Genomic DNA, 13966 nt, shown 5'->3' with positions numbered 1-13966 from the left:
GGAGTCACATAGACGTGTCTATGGGACATGACTGAAGCGACTTAGCAGCAACAGCAGCAGAGATGTTTGAACAAAGACTGTGAGGATATAAGAGTGAGCTTTGCCAATAATTGTGGAAAGAGCATTCTGGGTAGCAAAAACAGTAAGTGTAAAGACCTTGGGAAGGAAGATACCTCAGCATTCATGTTTCAAATAAATCTGAGAGGTTGTTGTGCTTGAGCACATGAGCAAGAACCAGAGATTTCGACTGGAGGCTGGGGAAGAAGGAGTGACACGATGATCACAGATGCATTAAGTTGACCCTTCTAGGCCACCATAAGGACTCTCAAGAACCATGTCATGTATAGTACTAGGTATATCTACATGTATGTAGATATACACACACATATGATAAGGGCTAGGGAGAAAAATACAAATAAAATACAAAAGGAAAATTTTAGGAAGGAGAAGTTAACTTTTATTCTGAGTGATATAAGAAGGTGTTAAAGGATTTTTCAACAGAGGAATGACATGTTCTAACTCCTGTTTTGAAAGGCTCACTCTGACGTCTGTATTGAAAATTAAGAATAAAAGGGAATCAGGTGAGGAAAAGAGGGACCAGTTAGTAGACTATTGGGAAGTTGTGGATGATGTAGGGCAGGGTTCGTAGGTGGAGCAGAGAGGTAGGTGGTGAACCAAGGTCAGATTCTGAATCCATTTTCAGGAAAGCCTGTTGGACTTTTTGATGACTTTGATGTGAGGTACAAGACATCGACAAACTCCAATGCTCTCCATTCTGTTGAACTTTACAAAACATCTGTGTGTAAAATTGTTTGTAAATAAAGTTATAACCATGTGGAGCAATTTCCTTATAAAACCTTCATTATGGAAAGTCCTGGTATACTTGTAAGACTGTCTGAATGAGATGTGAACCTGATAAAATTAGGAAGAAAAATATTTAAAAACAATGAAATATTACTTATAAATGCCCTCACTCATATATATATTTGTGTGTGTACATATACATATATATATACACACACATACACACTCAGAGTTCTGTGAGGCACAGAAATATCTGCTAGCAGAGAGTGAGAATTTTTTTAATTTTAATGTTCTGATTATAGCACAGAGGTATATACATATTTAATATATTATGCTGTATTCTAGGAAATTCAGGATTTAATTTTGTTTTTTATATCCTACTATTTCACATTCAAATACATTTTGAATTATTAAGTAAGGAAAACTTTAAGCATGCTAACAGGGTTTAAAACCAAGAGTCATATGCCATTAAGATAAGTTAAAAACCGTTATGTCTGCTATGTTTGTAAAGCATGTATAGTATCTATTATAATTCAATTGCTGCACTCTTGCTACATTATTCCCATACAAATAAAATTTAAAAACTATTTGTAGTTTTAGATAACTTTAAGTGCAGAAATATTTTGCTTTATAAAAAGATGAATCAGTTTGAGAGCTATGTCTGTGTGTGTATTTGTATATCTAACTTTATATATTGCTTAGGTAATGGTGCTTTCTCATCAGTTTGAGGCCCCTTACATTGCAAGACATAAATATAATAAAATTAAAACATAGTTAAGTTTTAGTGATTTCAGCACAAAATTTAATTACTGATTTTCTGACAATCAAAATGAAAAGATAATTACTCTTGGTTGTGCCTGTTTCATTAGTTAATAAGAAAAGGTAAATATTAAAACTCTTTAGGGTCCATAAGCATTTCGGTTGCTCTGAACTTGGAGAGAAATATATCATATAAGGTTTTTAAGTAATTTCATTTGCTTGTGATGAACCGTGTTTTTAATAGAAAGAAACTATGTAGAAAAATTGGGTTCAATTGAATTTAACCAACTTTTCTTCATATCCATTTTCACACTAGGGGTTACCAGTTGAGATAAAGAAAAACTATATAGAAGACCTTGCCCTCAAAAACTAGTACTTTAGTATTATTAGTTGTTTAAAGGAAAGGGAAGGGGGAGATGATGCGAGGATTCTGTAGGCCACAACTCAAACAAACAGCTTAGTCTTTACTTTTTTTTATGCAGGTGATGATTACTTGTGAAAAGCTTTATGTTAAATAAGAGGCATGCTTGGAATTGAATTTTTAAAATAATTTCACTCTGGCAATATGTAAAGGATTGTTTAGATAAAAGTGGAAATTGGAATCAGGAAAATCAGTTTAAAATCTGTTCCACAGTCTAGACCAATATTACTCAAAATACGGACCACAGTTGCCTGAATAAAAATCATGTGCTGCTAAGAGGCAGTGAGATGTCTAACTCGTGGCCAGAAAGCTAGTGTGATTTTCCAGGTCTAAGCATGGGCAATTACAAAGGAGTTTACCTGAAAGGCCCCTTGGAGGAAGTTGCCTTCCTCAGCCAAGATTATGCACAGCCAGTGCATTAGATCAAGGACCAAGCTCTCCTGGAGAAGGAAATGGAAACCCACTCCAGTGCTCTTGCCTGGAAAATTCCATGGACAGAGGAGCCTGGTAAGTACAGTCTATGGGGTCTCAAAGAGCTGGACACAACTGAGCAACTTCACTTTCTTTCTTTCTTTAAGCTCTCTTGGACATTCGTGCTCTTGCACTAAGCTGTATTCTCAGCCTGGATGCCTCCATTTGGAGGTCTTTTTATTGAGGGTCTTCAGCAGAGGAATTCCTCAGGTGCCTATGCCAGGACCTCCTTATCAGGGAAAGAGGAGCTCCTTCAAGACTCTTTCCTCCACTCTGATTCAATACTCAGGACTCTTCCACTCCTAAGCTTTTCCTCCTGTCCCCAGGTCTCTGGGTCCATAAAACTGCAAGAGCCCCATGTCTGTACTAATCCACTTGTCTCTCTGTCAGTGCCCTTCCATGGAGAAGTATGGACCAGGAGAGGTGTCTGTGGGAACTTGGTCCTATTTAGATTTGCTTATACTACCCAGTGAGTGATTCTAGGATTGACTGTTACTTTCATTTTGTCTTGTCCTAATCAACTACGTGGCAGCTCAGCTCAATCCTTGGTAGGCAGCTCAACCCCAATATACTGTTTTCAGATCTGGGGAGCAGACCCAGGAACCTGCATAGTTAATAAGCTCCCCTAGATCACTCTTTGGTATATTTTAGTAAAACAGTGATCAAATTAGTAGATGAAATGGACCTAAAATCAGCCAGTGGTGGTAAATATGGAAGAAAGTTTCCAGACAGTCAGGAATCAGAGTGAGAAAAAGAGACTTACTAAGATTATAGAAGAAAAATAGGTGAAAATGAACTCAGTTCAGTTCAGTTGCTCAGTCGTGTCCAACTCTTTGTGACCCCATGAATCGCAGCTTGCCAGGCCTCCCTGTCCATCACCAACTCCCAGAGTTCACTCACACTCACATCCATCGAGTAGGTGATGCCATCCAGCCATCTCATCCTCTGTCCCCTTCTCCTCCTGACCCCAATCCTTCCCAGCATCAGAGTCTTTTCCGATGAGTCAACTCTTCGCATGAGGTGGCCAAAGTATTGGAGTTTCAGCTTTAGCATCAGTCCTTCCAATGAACACCCAGGACTGATCTCCTTTAGAATGGACTGGTTGGATCTCCTTGCAGTCCAAGGGACGCTCAAGAGTTTTCTCCAACACCACAGTTCAAAAGCATCACTTCTTCGGCACTCAGCTTTCTTCACTGTCCAATGAACTAGCATCAAACAAAAATGGCAATAGAGGAGAAAGAGAAGTGTGGACACATTGAGTTTTGACATATGTGTAGGACGTTTAGAAATTTTCATCTTTCAGTTGAATAAATGGATATATGAACTTAGATCTTAGGAAAAGTATAGATGGGAAATAATGATTTGGAAGTTATCAGTATATGTGGAGGAGATGGAGGTTAAAACCATGACAGTAAATGAGAAAACCAGGGAGATAGTATGGGCTGAAATGAAGGTGGATATGGAACCCAAGGAACCATTTAATAAGCAGATGGAAGAAGTCCAGTGGAGGCTGAGAAGAATGGCTGTTCTTTTTTTTGCAAGTATTTATTTTATGAACTCTTGATAAACCCAAAAGCGTAATGTGAAGTTGCAGCCGTGTGAAGGCGTTTACTTAGGTAACTCAAGTGATATTTCTCAGCTGAATAGTTTTCTGGAGGTCTGTTTTCCTGTGAGTTCTGCCATGCCAATCATTTCACTGGTGTTCTCACAAGAGACACTTGCATAGTGGATAACTCAAAATTAAAATGCTAGTTAAGAATGTGGATGTGAGTTTCCAAGATTCTACTAACCCAAGTGGTAATGTAAGCATCTTCACCCCAGTGTCCATATTTGTTATTATCGTTTGTGGTTTCAACTGAGGTAAATAATTTATAGGAGAATACAAAAATTTGCTTAGGGACCATTTAAATTTAATGAATTTCTTAGTAACATTTCCTCAAGTCTGTTTAATATGTTCTCTTAGAGACTATTATCAGTATTCTTTGCTTCTTTTCAGTCTTTTACTAAACTGCATCAGTGATTTTTATTTCTAAGTTTAAGAATTTTTAGAATCTAAGCACATTAAAACAAATACTAAAGAGTTATGAAATTTATAGAGTGAACTGCACTAGGAGTAGTTTATAATAGTATAATATTACTTTATAAGAACCCATGAGTACTATTGATAGGATGTCCAAATGCCCCAGATTTCTTGAAACTGAGGGGATTCCTAGGATGGTGACATTCCCTGGATGGGTTTGTAAGGAAAAAGCTTCTCACAAACTGGGACAAGTTGGCCACCCTATTAAAATATTCACAAATGCTAAAATTTTGATTTGCTCTATGTGTGTATAAGAGAGAGAGGGAGAGACAGCATTAGGCATTTTGCTCTAAGTACTCCAAAATCCATAAGTTTTTCTAAAATGATAAAGTTTTGGTTGGACATACAGTAACAAACTAAAGACATTTTCAGCCTTCCTTGCAGCTTTGTGTAGTTGTGTAACTACATTCTGGGTAATGAGATGTGAGTGATAGTGACTTGTAAAACTTCTGGCTTAGGTTCTTTAAAAAGGAAGCTGGTTGGCCTCCGTTATTGTTTTCCTCTCACCCATGAGCTGATCTTTGATGACACATGAAATAGTCATCTTGAGTCCAGAAATGAAAGCCACGAGGTCAGAACAGCAGGGCTACCCTGGTAGATTTGAATGGTTCACATTTAAATTGTTGTTATATGAATGAGAAACCTACTCCTATTTTATTTTGAGGATTCTGTTACAACAGCTTATCTTATACCTTAAAACAAAAGGATTGTTGTCAAGATCCTTGGCTTTTGATTTCCATGATTCATTTATATTTCTCATCTGCTCCTGTAACTCCTTAAGCTCATTTGTGTGAGCTTTCTTCTGTTACTCTTTTTGTTAGAGAACACATAATACAAATTAATCTCTGTAATGTGTTGTCACCAGTTTTTTGCATATGTTAGTTGAGGGAGATGAGAAAATTTAGAAAACCTATTTCTCTTCTTTCTCTTAACAAAACCTGTCTTGAAAGATTGCTGACTTTCTGGGTACTGGAATATTCTATCTCTGGTATGAGCTTTTTTCTTGTCTTTCTTCCTTATTAAAGTGCCTTGAAATATCCTTGCTTCATGCTAGATAAACACAGTGAGGATTGTGGGTTGGGTAACAATCAGTATAATTCAGAGATCCTTAGGATAAACCATGAAAAATAAAGGAGTAGGAGGATGTTTGTTAATAAAAAGTGAAAATAACAAAATAGATTTTGAAAGCGGAGAGTAGGAAGATTTGTGAAAACTCACATAGGCCTCTTCCCTGATTTTCCTTGTGATCAGGGCAGTAGTTTCCTGGTCTGGCAATTTCTTATTTCTGGGATCAGGAAGCAAGGCCTTGATGACCTAAATCCCTGTGCCCGTGCAAGTGAGTGGGGACCTTGGGGGAAAAAAAAAAATCTCTTTCTGACGTATAAGACACAGACTGAGACCTAGTTTAAATCTCAGGTGCCTCATTTGACAAATAACATAATGACTTTCTTTCTTTGGCTGATCTCCAAAGATCAGCTCAGAAGTGTGTCTACTCTTGCCATTGTTTACCAAGATACCCCAGATTGTGAGGCCAGCACTTGAACACTTCACATAGACTTCTTCAGTTTGTCTTGGCTGACTCCCAAAATGCACACATCTAGGGAATAAAAGAACAACCCCCTGTGTTCTAGGTCTACCCAGACTATCCCATAATCACAAATAACTCTTGCTTTATGTGTAAATACTATTCTGAAAGTGAAACTGTTAATTGCTCAGTCATGTCCCATTCTTTATGACCCCATGGACTGTAGCCCACCAGACTCCTCCATCCATGGGATTTTCCAGGCAAGAATACTGGAGTGGGTTGCCATTTCCTTCTCCAGAGGATCTTCCTTACCCAGGGATCAAATCCAGGTCTCCTGCATTGCAGGCAGACTCTTTACCCTCTGAGCCACCAGGGAAGCCATAAATAGTATTCTCTCCTGCTACAAATAAGATAATTTTGTGACTTTACTTTATGGGGAGGAAATCTGGTTAGCAAATTACTCTTCCTGTTCTCTTTATGTCAGGACCTGGCTCTTGGATGTTGAAATCCCAGGATAACACTCTTCATGTCTATTTATATTTCTGATGGGCCTCCTCTTTCACTGGATAAGGTGAATGAAGTCAAGTTTGAGTGAGAGAGGTGGCCAATTACACTAAGAACTTAACAATTCCCAGAGAACTACATTATAATCTTACATACTAACCCACCACCTGTATTTCCTATCTTGATCAATGCATCCTAATAAATAGGCCTCTGTTCAAGAGCCCAACTCTACTCATCCTTATTCAGGACAGTCAGGTGAGGAGCGATAGTCCTGACACAGATCCAGCAAGGACACCTGTCATATATAATTAGGGTAGGTTTTATTTTTATCCTATTCTTACCTATAATTCTCCTCATCTACCTTCTAGTTATTCTCCATCAACATGGAAGTAGGTTAAATTTACACTTACTCATGTCATATCTATTCCCTAAATGAGAAGGTGAAATTCATATTACTTTTTTTCATTCAATAATGAAATCTAAATATAGACATGCTTTCCATTCCAGGAGGAAGATATATTTTCTCTTTTATGTAGCCAAGGAATTGTATGCTACTGGGATTAGGGAGATGTATTGAACCCAGTAGATAATGATCTTAGTTACCATCAGCTCCAGTGTGCTCATTTTATTCTTGGAGGTTCTTTAAGAGCAACCCAGGGCACTGGGAGGGCACACTGCAATGTTTATAGGTAGACCTCCTCCACCTCTCCCCACCACAGCTTCACACAGACTCTTGAGCTCCACACAGACACTTGAGAAATGGCAGCACTGACTTATTTAGCTCTTTTTTATTGGGATTATGCATAAGCTGTTTGTTGGAAAATTTTTTCCTTTACCATGTATCTGTAGTTTCCATAACTGTAGAAAACTGTCAAGTTTTGACGTTGAAAACTTTCTGGTCAAAGTTATAATCTAGTTTGCTTGAGTTAATTCTAAGTTCTGAGATTTAAATAAAGTTTGTTAGGAAAAATGAAATAACCAGTTAACTATATTATATTAATGAATGACTTTAATTAGAAGTATTAATTAAGTGGCTTTAATTAGAGACTAAAATAGTATTAAAAATATGTGACTTCAAATCATTTCCCTTTTCAGTGCTTGTGGCAAGAAAGTAATCCACATTGCCAGAAGTGGAAGTACTAATTGGTCCTAGCTTTAATTTATTGACTATCTAGTTTAACTATAATTAAATTGAAAATCAATAGCTAAAATAATCAGGAAAAATTGTTAATTTAGGAATAAAACTGAGATTATTCTTTTTGTATAATTAATTTGTGTGACTAATTGCATATCAACTTTAGCCTATCATACTGTATTTTTATCCTAAACAGAATTTCCACAGACAGTAATAGAGATGCTATGATTTGTTTCATTGTATGAATATATGTAATTATGAAATGTTAACTACTTCATACTTTAGGGAGAAAAAAGCTAATAAAGGTATGAAAAACAAGGTAAATGGATAATTCCAGAGAAAGGTTTGAAGAAGTCTGAGTCAGATTATTTCTGATCAAGATAGATAGGGTCTTTAAAAGAAAACCTCATAACAATACTGCACTACAACTTGTCCTGATTTCAGGTAAAAGAAATACATTGAAGTTGTATATACAACTATGTGGCAACTCTGCAAATTTTACTGGAAGGTAGAGTGCAGAAAGTTTCAAAATTTCTTGAGAAATGGAAACATTTCAATAATAACTTCTTTAGAAATACAAGAAACTAGACGCAGTTCTAAAAAATAGTAGTTGTCAAGTTAAGCTGGGTCAGAGGTAAAGTGTTTTCCCATTTTGTTGAGGTATATTAGTTTTAAGCCACTTTTTGTACCTTAAAATCCTTTACCTTTTGTGCATATATAATTGATGCTCTTTTCTGCATAGGATTTGCCCCAACGCAAGCTTCTGAATTCCCTTTCAAGAACTGAGGGGTAGCTATCATAACTTTGGGCATAGGTCTGTTGCAAACTCCAAAAATGGTGTTTTGTTTCATATGCTACACATTTCTCTGTAAAGAGTCATCTTAGTTAAGAGGAAGAATAAATCAAAGTTTGTCAGACAGGATTCCCCGGCTGTGTGAGCTTCAATTCTATAAATGCTGTGGGAAATTTTTTCAATGAGGTTTCTCATGTCCTTTTATTTTTGCCTAACAGCTCCAGGTTGATCTTTAACTATGTTTTAAATCAAAGCCTTTCACAATTTAATAGCATCCTCAGGGTCTTTTAAAAATCCTAAACCTTTAAAAAAGAATGCAAGTTCTGACTTGGTAGGCTTGGTGTGGAGCTTGAGATGCTATATGTGTAATACGTTATAGGTGATATTAATATTGCTTGGTTCATACTTTGAGTATCTGGGTTGTAGATACTGTAGACTCCCTTTGACTTCTGCCTAAAAAATTTCCCTCAAGCACAGCATCCAAGTAATGCTTTAACAAATATTCCAGTTAATTTTGATACTGGTGGGATGGACAGATTTTGAGAAATCCTATGCTATATTATCTGCCAGTTGCTTAAATGTTCTAGTCTCTTGAGTTTTCTCCATGATTTCACTTGACCTGGTTTTTGTGGTATTAATGTGAAAGTGTTAGTGGAAGATAAAACTTCAACTTACTTTTTTCAGAAAAAAAACATTGATTTGGGAAGTTAATATTGTTCTTAATATTCTAGGCTTTGTGGGCTATATCATATGTTGCAACTACTCAACTGTGCCATTGTAACAGGAAAGTGGCTGTAGACAACATACATAACATGTTTTATTATGTTATATTATGTTTATTATGTTTTATTGCAACACAGGTATACCTGTGTTCCAATAAACTTTTATTTCTGAAAGCAAGATTTGGCCCAAAGTCTTTGGTTTGCCCACCCCTGTTCTAGTCAATTATCCAAAGCATAGACATTGTTGTTCAGACATTAAGTCATATCTGACTGTTTGCAACCCCCTGAACTGCAGCATAGAAGGCTTCCTTGTCCTTCACTATCTCCTGGAGTTTACTCAAACTCATGACCATTGAGTCAGTGATGTCATCCAACCATCTCATCCTCTGTTGCCCCCTTTCCTCTTGCCCTCAATATTTCCCAGAATCTGGGTCTTTTCTAATGAGTTGGCTCTCCACATCAGGTAGCCAAAGTATTAGAGCATCAGTTCAATACTTCTAATGAAGATTTAGGATTAACTTCCTTTAGGATTGACTGGTTGGATTTCCATGCAGTCCAAGGGACTCTCAAGAGTCTTCTCTAACACCACAGTTCAAAATTCTTTGAGCCTCAGCCTTCTATATCTTCTTTATGGTCCAACTCTTACATCCATACATGACTATGGGAAAAGCCATAGCTTTGACTATAAGACCTTTGTTGGCAAAGTGACATCTCTGCTTTTAAATATGCTATTTAGGCTTGTCATAGCTTTTCTTCCAAGGAGCAAGCATCTTTTAATCTCATGGTTTCAGTCACCATCTTGATTTGATGTGATGAAATGTGTTTGAAATGGTTTTGGAGACCCCCGAGACATAAGCATCTGAATGCAGAGTTCCAAAAATAGCAAGAAGAGATAAGAAAGCCTTCTTCAGTGATCAATGCAAAGAAATAGAGGAAAACAACAGAATGGGAAAGACTAGGGATCTCTTCAAGAAAATTAGAGATATCAAGGGAACATTTCATGCAAAGATGGGCACAATAAAGGACAGAAATGGTATGGACCTAACAGAAGCAGAAGATATTAAGAAGAGATGGCAAGAATACACAGAAGAACTGTACAAAAAAGATCTTCACAACCCAGATAATCAGAATGGTGTGATCACTGACCTAGAGCCAGACATTCTGGAATGTGAAGTCAAGTGGGCCTTAGAAAGCATCACTATGAACAAAGCTAGTGGAGGTGATGGAATTCCAGTTGAGCTATTTCAAATCCTGAAAGATGATGCTGTGAAAGTGCTGTACTCAATATGCCAGCAAATTTGGAAAACTCAGCAGTGGACACAGGACTGGAAAAGTTCAGTTTTCATTCCAATCCCAAAGAAAGGCAATGCCAAAGAATGCTCAAACTACCACACAATTGCACTCATCTCACATGCTAGTAAAGTAATGCTCAAAATTCTCCAAGCCAGGCTTCAGCAATATGTGAACCGTGAACTTCCTGATGTTCAAGCTGGTTTTAGAAAAGGCAGAGGAACCAGAGATCAAATTGCCGACATCCGTTGGCTCATTGAAAAAGCAAGAGAGTTCCAGAAAAACATCTATTTCTGCTTTATTGACTATGCCAAAGCCTTTGACTGTGTGGATCACAATAAACTGTGGAAAATTCTGAAAGAGATGGGAATACCAGACCACCTGATCTGCCTCTTGAGAAATGTGTATGCAGTTCAGGAAGCAACAGTTAGAACTGGACATGGAACAACAGACTGGTTCCAAATAGGAAACGGAGTACGTCAAGGCTGTATATTGTCACCCTGCTTATTTAACTTATATGCAGAGTACAGCATGAGAAATGCTGGACTGAAGGAAACACAAGCTGGAATCAAGATTGCTGGGAGAAATATCAATAATCTCAGATATGCAGATGACACCACCCTTATGGAGAAAGTGAAGAGGAACTAAAAAGCCTCTTGATGAAAGTGAAAGTGGAGAGTGAAAAAGTTGGCTTAAAGCTCAACATTCAGAAAACAAATATCATGGCATCTGGTCCCATCATTTCATGGGAAATAGATGGGGAAACAGTGGAAACAGTGTCAGACTTTATTTTTTTGGGCTCCAAAATCACTGCAGATGGTGACTGCAGCCATGAAATTAAAAGACGCTTACTCCTTGAAAGGAAAGTTATGACCAACCTAGATAGCATGTTCAAAAGCAGAGACATTACTTTGCCAACAAAGGTTTGTCTAGTCAAGGCTATGGTTTTTCCTGTAGTCATGTATGGATGTGAGAATTGGACTGTGAAGAAGGCTGAGTGCCGAAGAACTGATGCCTTTGAACTGTGGTGCTGGAGAAGACTTCTTGAGAGTCCCTTGGACTGCAAGGAGATCCAACCAGTCCATTCTGAAGGCGATCAGCCCTGGGATTTCTTTGGAAGGAATGATGCTAAAGCTGAAACTCCAGTACTTTGGCCACCTCATGCGAAGAGTTGACTTATTGGAAAAGACTGTGATGCTGTGAGGGATTGGAGGCAGGAGGAGAAGGGGACGACAGAGCATGAGATGGCTGGATGGCATCACTGACTCAATGTTCGTGAGTCTGGGTGAACTCCGGGAGTTGGTGATGGACAGGGAGGCCTGGTGTGCTGCGATTCATGGGGTCGCAAAGAGTCGGACACGACTGAGCGACTGAACTGAATGACTGAAAATAAAAGCCTGTCGTTTTTTCCATTTTTTTCCCATCTATTTGCCATTAAGTGATGGGACCAAATGCTGTGATCTTAGTTTTTTGAAAGTTGAATTTTAAGCTAGGTCTTTCACTTTCCTCTTTCATTTTCATCAGGAGACTCTTTGGTTCCTTTTCACTTTCTGCTATTAGGGTGGTATCATCTGTATCTTTGGTTGTTGATATTTCTCCCAGAAACCTTGATTCCAGCTTGTGATTCATCTAGCCCGGCATTTAATGTAGACATACTTTGTCAAATATATTGATTTCAAAGTAGAAATTAGTTTATGGCTCAATAGTATGTTATAATTAAAATAATATTATGATTGTGACTGTTTTAATTATAGGCATTAATTTATATTTGCTTTGATTTTTTAACATATCTCATATGAAACTAGCTTCAGTCTATGAGATTGCCAAAATATTATAAATGAGAAAATTTAAATTAGATTAAGTGAATTTTCAGTATTACATCTTTAGAAAGTAGAAGGTATTTATGGCTTTCTGGTATTTATAGTGTTTAGAAAGAGCCAGGTATTTTTGGCTCTAAGTCCAGTGTTCCTAAGTATTCAGCTTTATTATGGAGATCACAGAATTAACTAATTAAACTATTAGAGAAGCCATATTGATTCCACAAACTAATTGAAGCCATATTAACTCTTATGTGATCTTAAAAATGAGAATATACGATTTTGATTTTTGCATTTCATGCAGATTCAATTTTCTAGAGTCAGGTAAAATTTTTTTGCCAGTATTTTATGCTTTTGGTTGAAGAGGTAATTGTATTTAACTTATTGTAGTCTGGCACATTAAATATTCATTCATTCAAGGAAACTTGGAGTCACAAAGTAAAAAATTTTGTTTTTGTGCATTCTGAAGGAATAATTTCACTGTTGAGAAAGTAGTATTGGTTTATTAATAATTGTGGGCCTTTTGAAGATACTTCAGTTATATTGAAAATTGTTTCAGTGTATGCTGAGAATGATCTTGAATAACTAAGTTTCTTTCTAGGCTATTATCTGTAAGAAACATATAAATTGATGTGAATATATTACAATGCATATAAATACAGTACATATAAAATTAAGTAAAGGCTACCTACCAAGTAAGTAATAATATCTACATAGTGTTGTATCATTAAAACAATGGTGGTTTTTAGTTACAAAAGTGAAATGATGTTGCTCTTTAGTTGCTAAGTTATTTCCGACTCCTGTAGCCCCCCAGGCTCCTCTGTCCATGGGATTTCCCAGGAAGAATACTGGAGCAAGTTGCCATTTCCTTCTCCCTTCGCAACCCAGGGATCAAACCCACATCTCCTGCATTGGCACACAGATTCTTTCCTGCTGAGCCACCAGGGAAGCCTGCAAAGATGAATAGAACTTCCCAAATAGCTATTTACCATATAGGCTTTTGTTGAATCAGTGAAGACCAGATCCTGAAAGGTGACAACATGCTTTGTTTCCTTTTAAATGTAATAAATTATTTGTGATGTAAGTTTTTATAAGTAGTTTTCTTTATCTATGATACTTAAATTATATAAACTGATTATTTTTATTATTAGACCATTTATAGAACTATGTACAACTTTATAAGATGAAAAATTTAGACAACCAAATGACATTTTTTTTTTTTTTTCAGGAAAATTGCAGTGATTTAAGAACTGGTGTTTTCTTATAAGAAAATACTTTTATGTTATCTTGACTATGTAGGTTATGGATCATTACCCTCAAAACCATCAGGCTTATGTCTCACATGTTTATTTCTAGGCTTGCAGGATAAGGGAAGGTCTAGGTTAGCATTTATAGTGATGTGGTCCATGAACTTTGAGGAGTCCCTTAGACTCTTGTAGGGGACCTGCATGATTAAACTATTCTCATAATAATAACAATAATAATAATAGTCCACTATGCTGACATTTTCAATGAAAACATAAAAGCAATGGTGAGTAAATTGTTAGCACTCCTTAGAATCAAGGTGATAGCACCATCACCTAAGAGAGAAGTTAAGAAATATGAACGAAGCCTAGAGTTACCGCCATTAGATATTTGAAACAAT

Source organism: Bos taurus, chromosome 1 (genome assembly GCF_002263795.3).
Source record: "Bos taurus isolate L1 Dominette 01449 registration number 42190680 breed Hereford chromosome 1, ARS-UCD2.0, whole genome shotgun sequence".
NCBI lineage: Eukaryota > Metazoa > Chordata > Mammalia > Artiodactyla > Bovidae > Bos > Bos taurus.
This window is presented reverse-complemented; position numbering follows the sequence as displayed.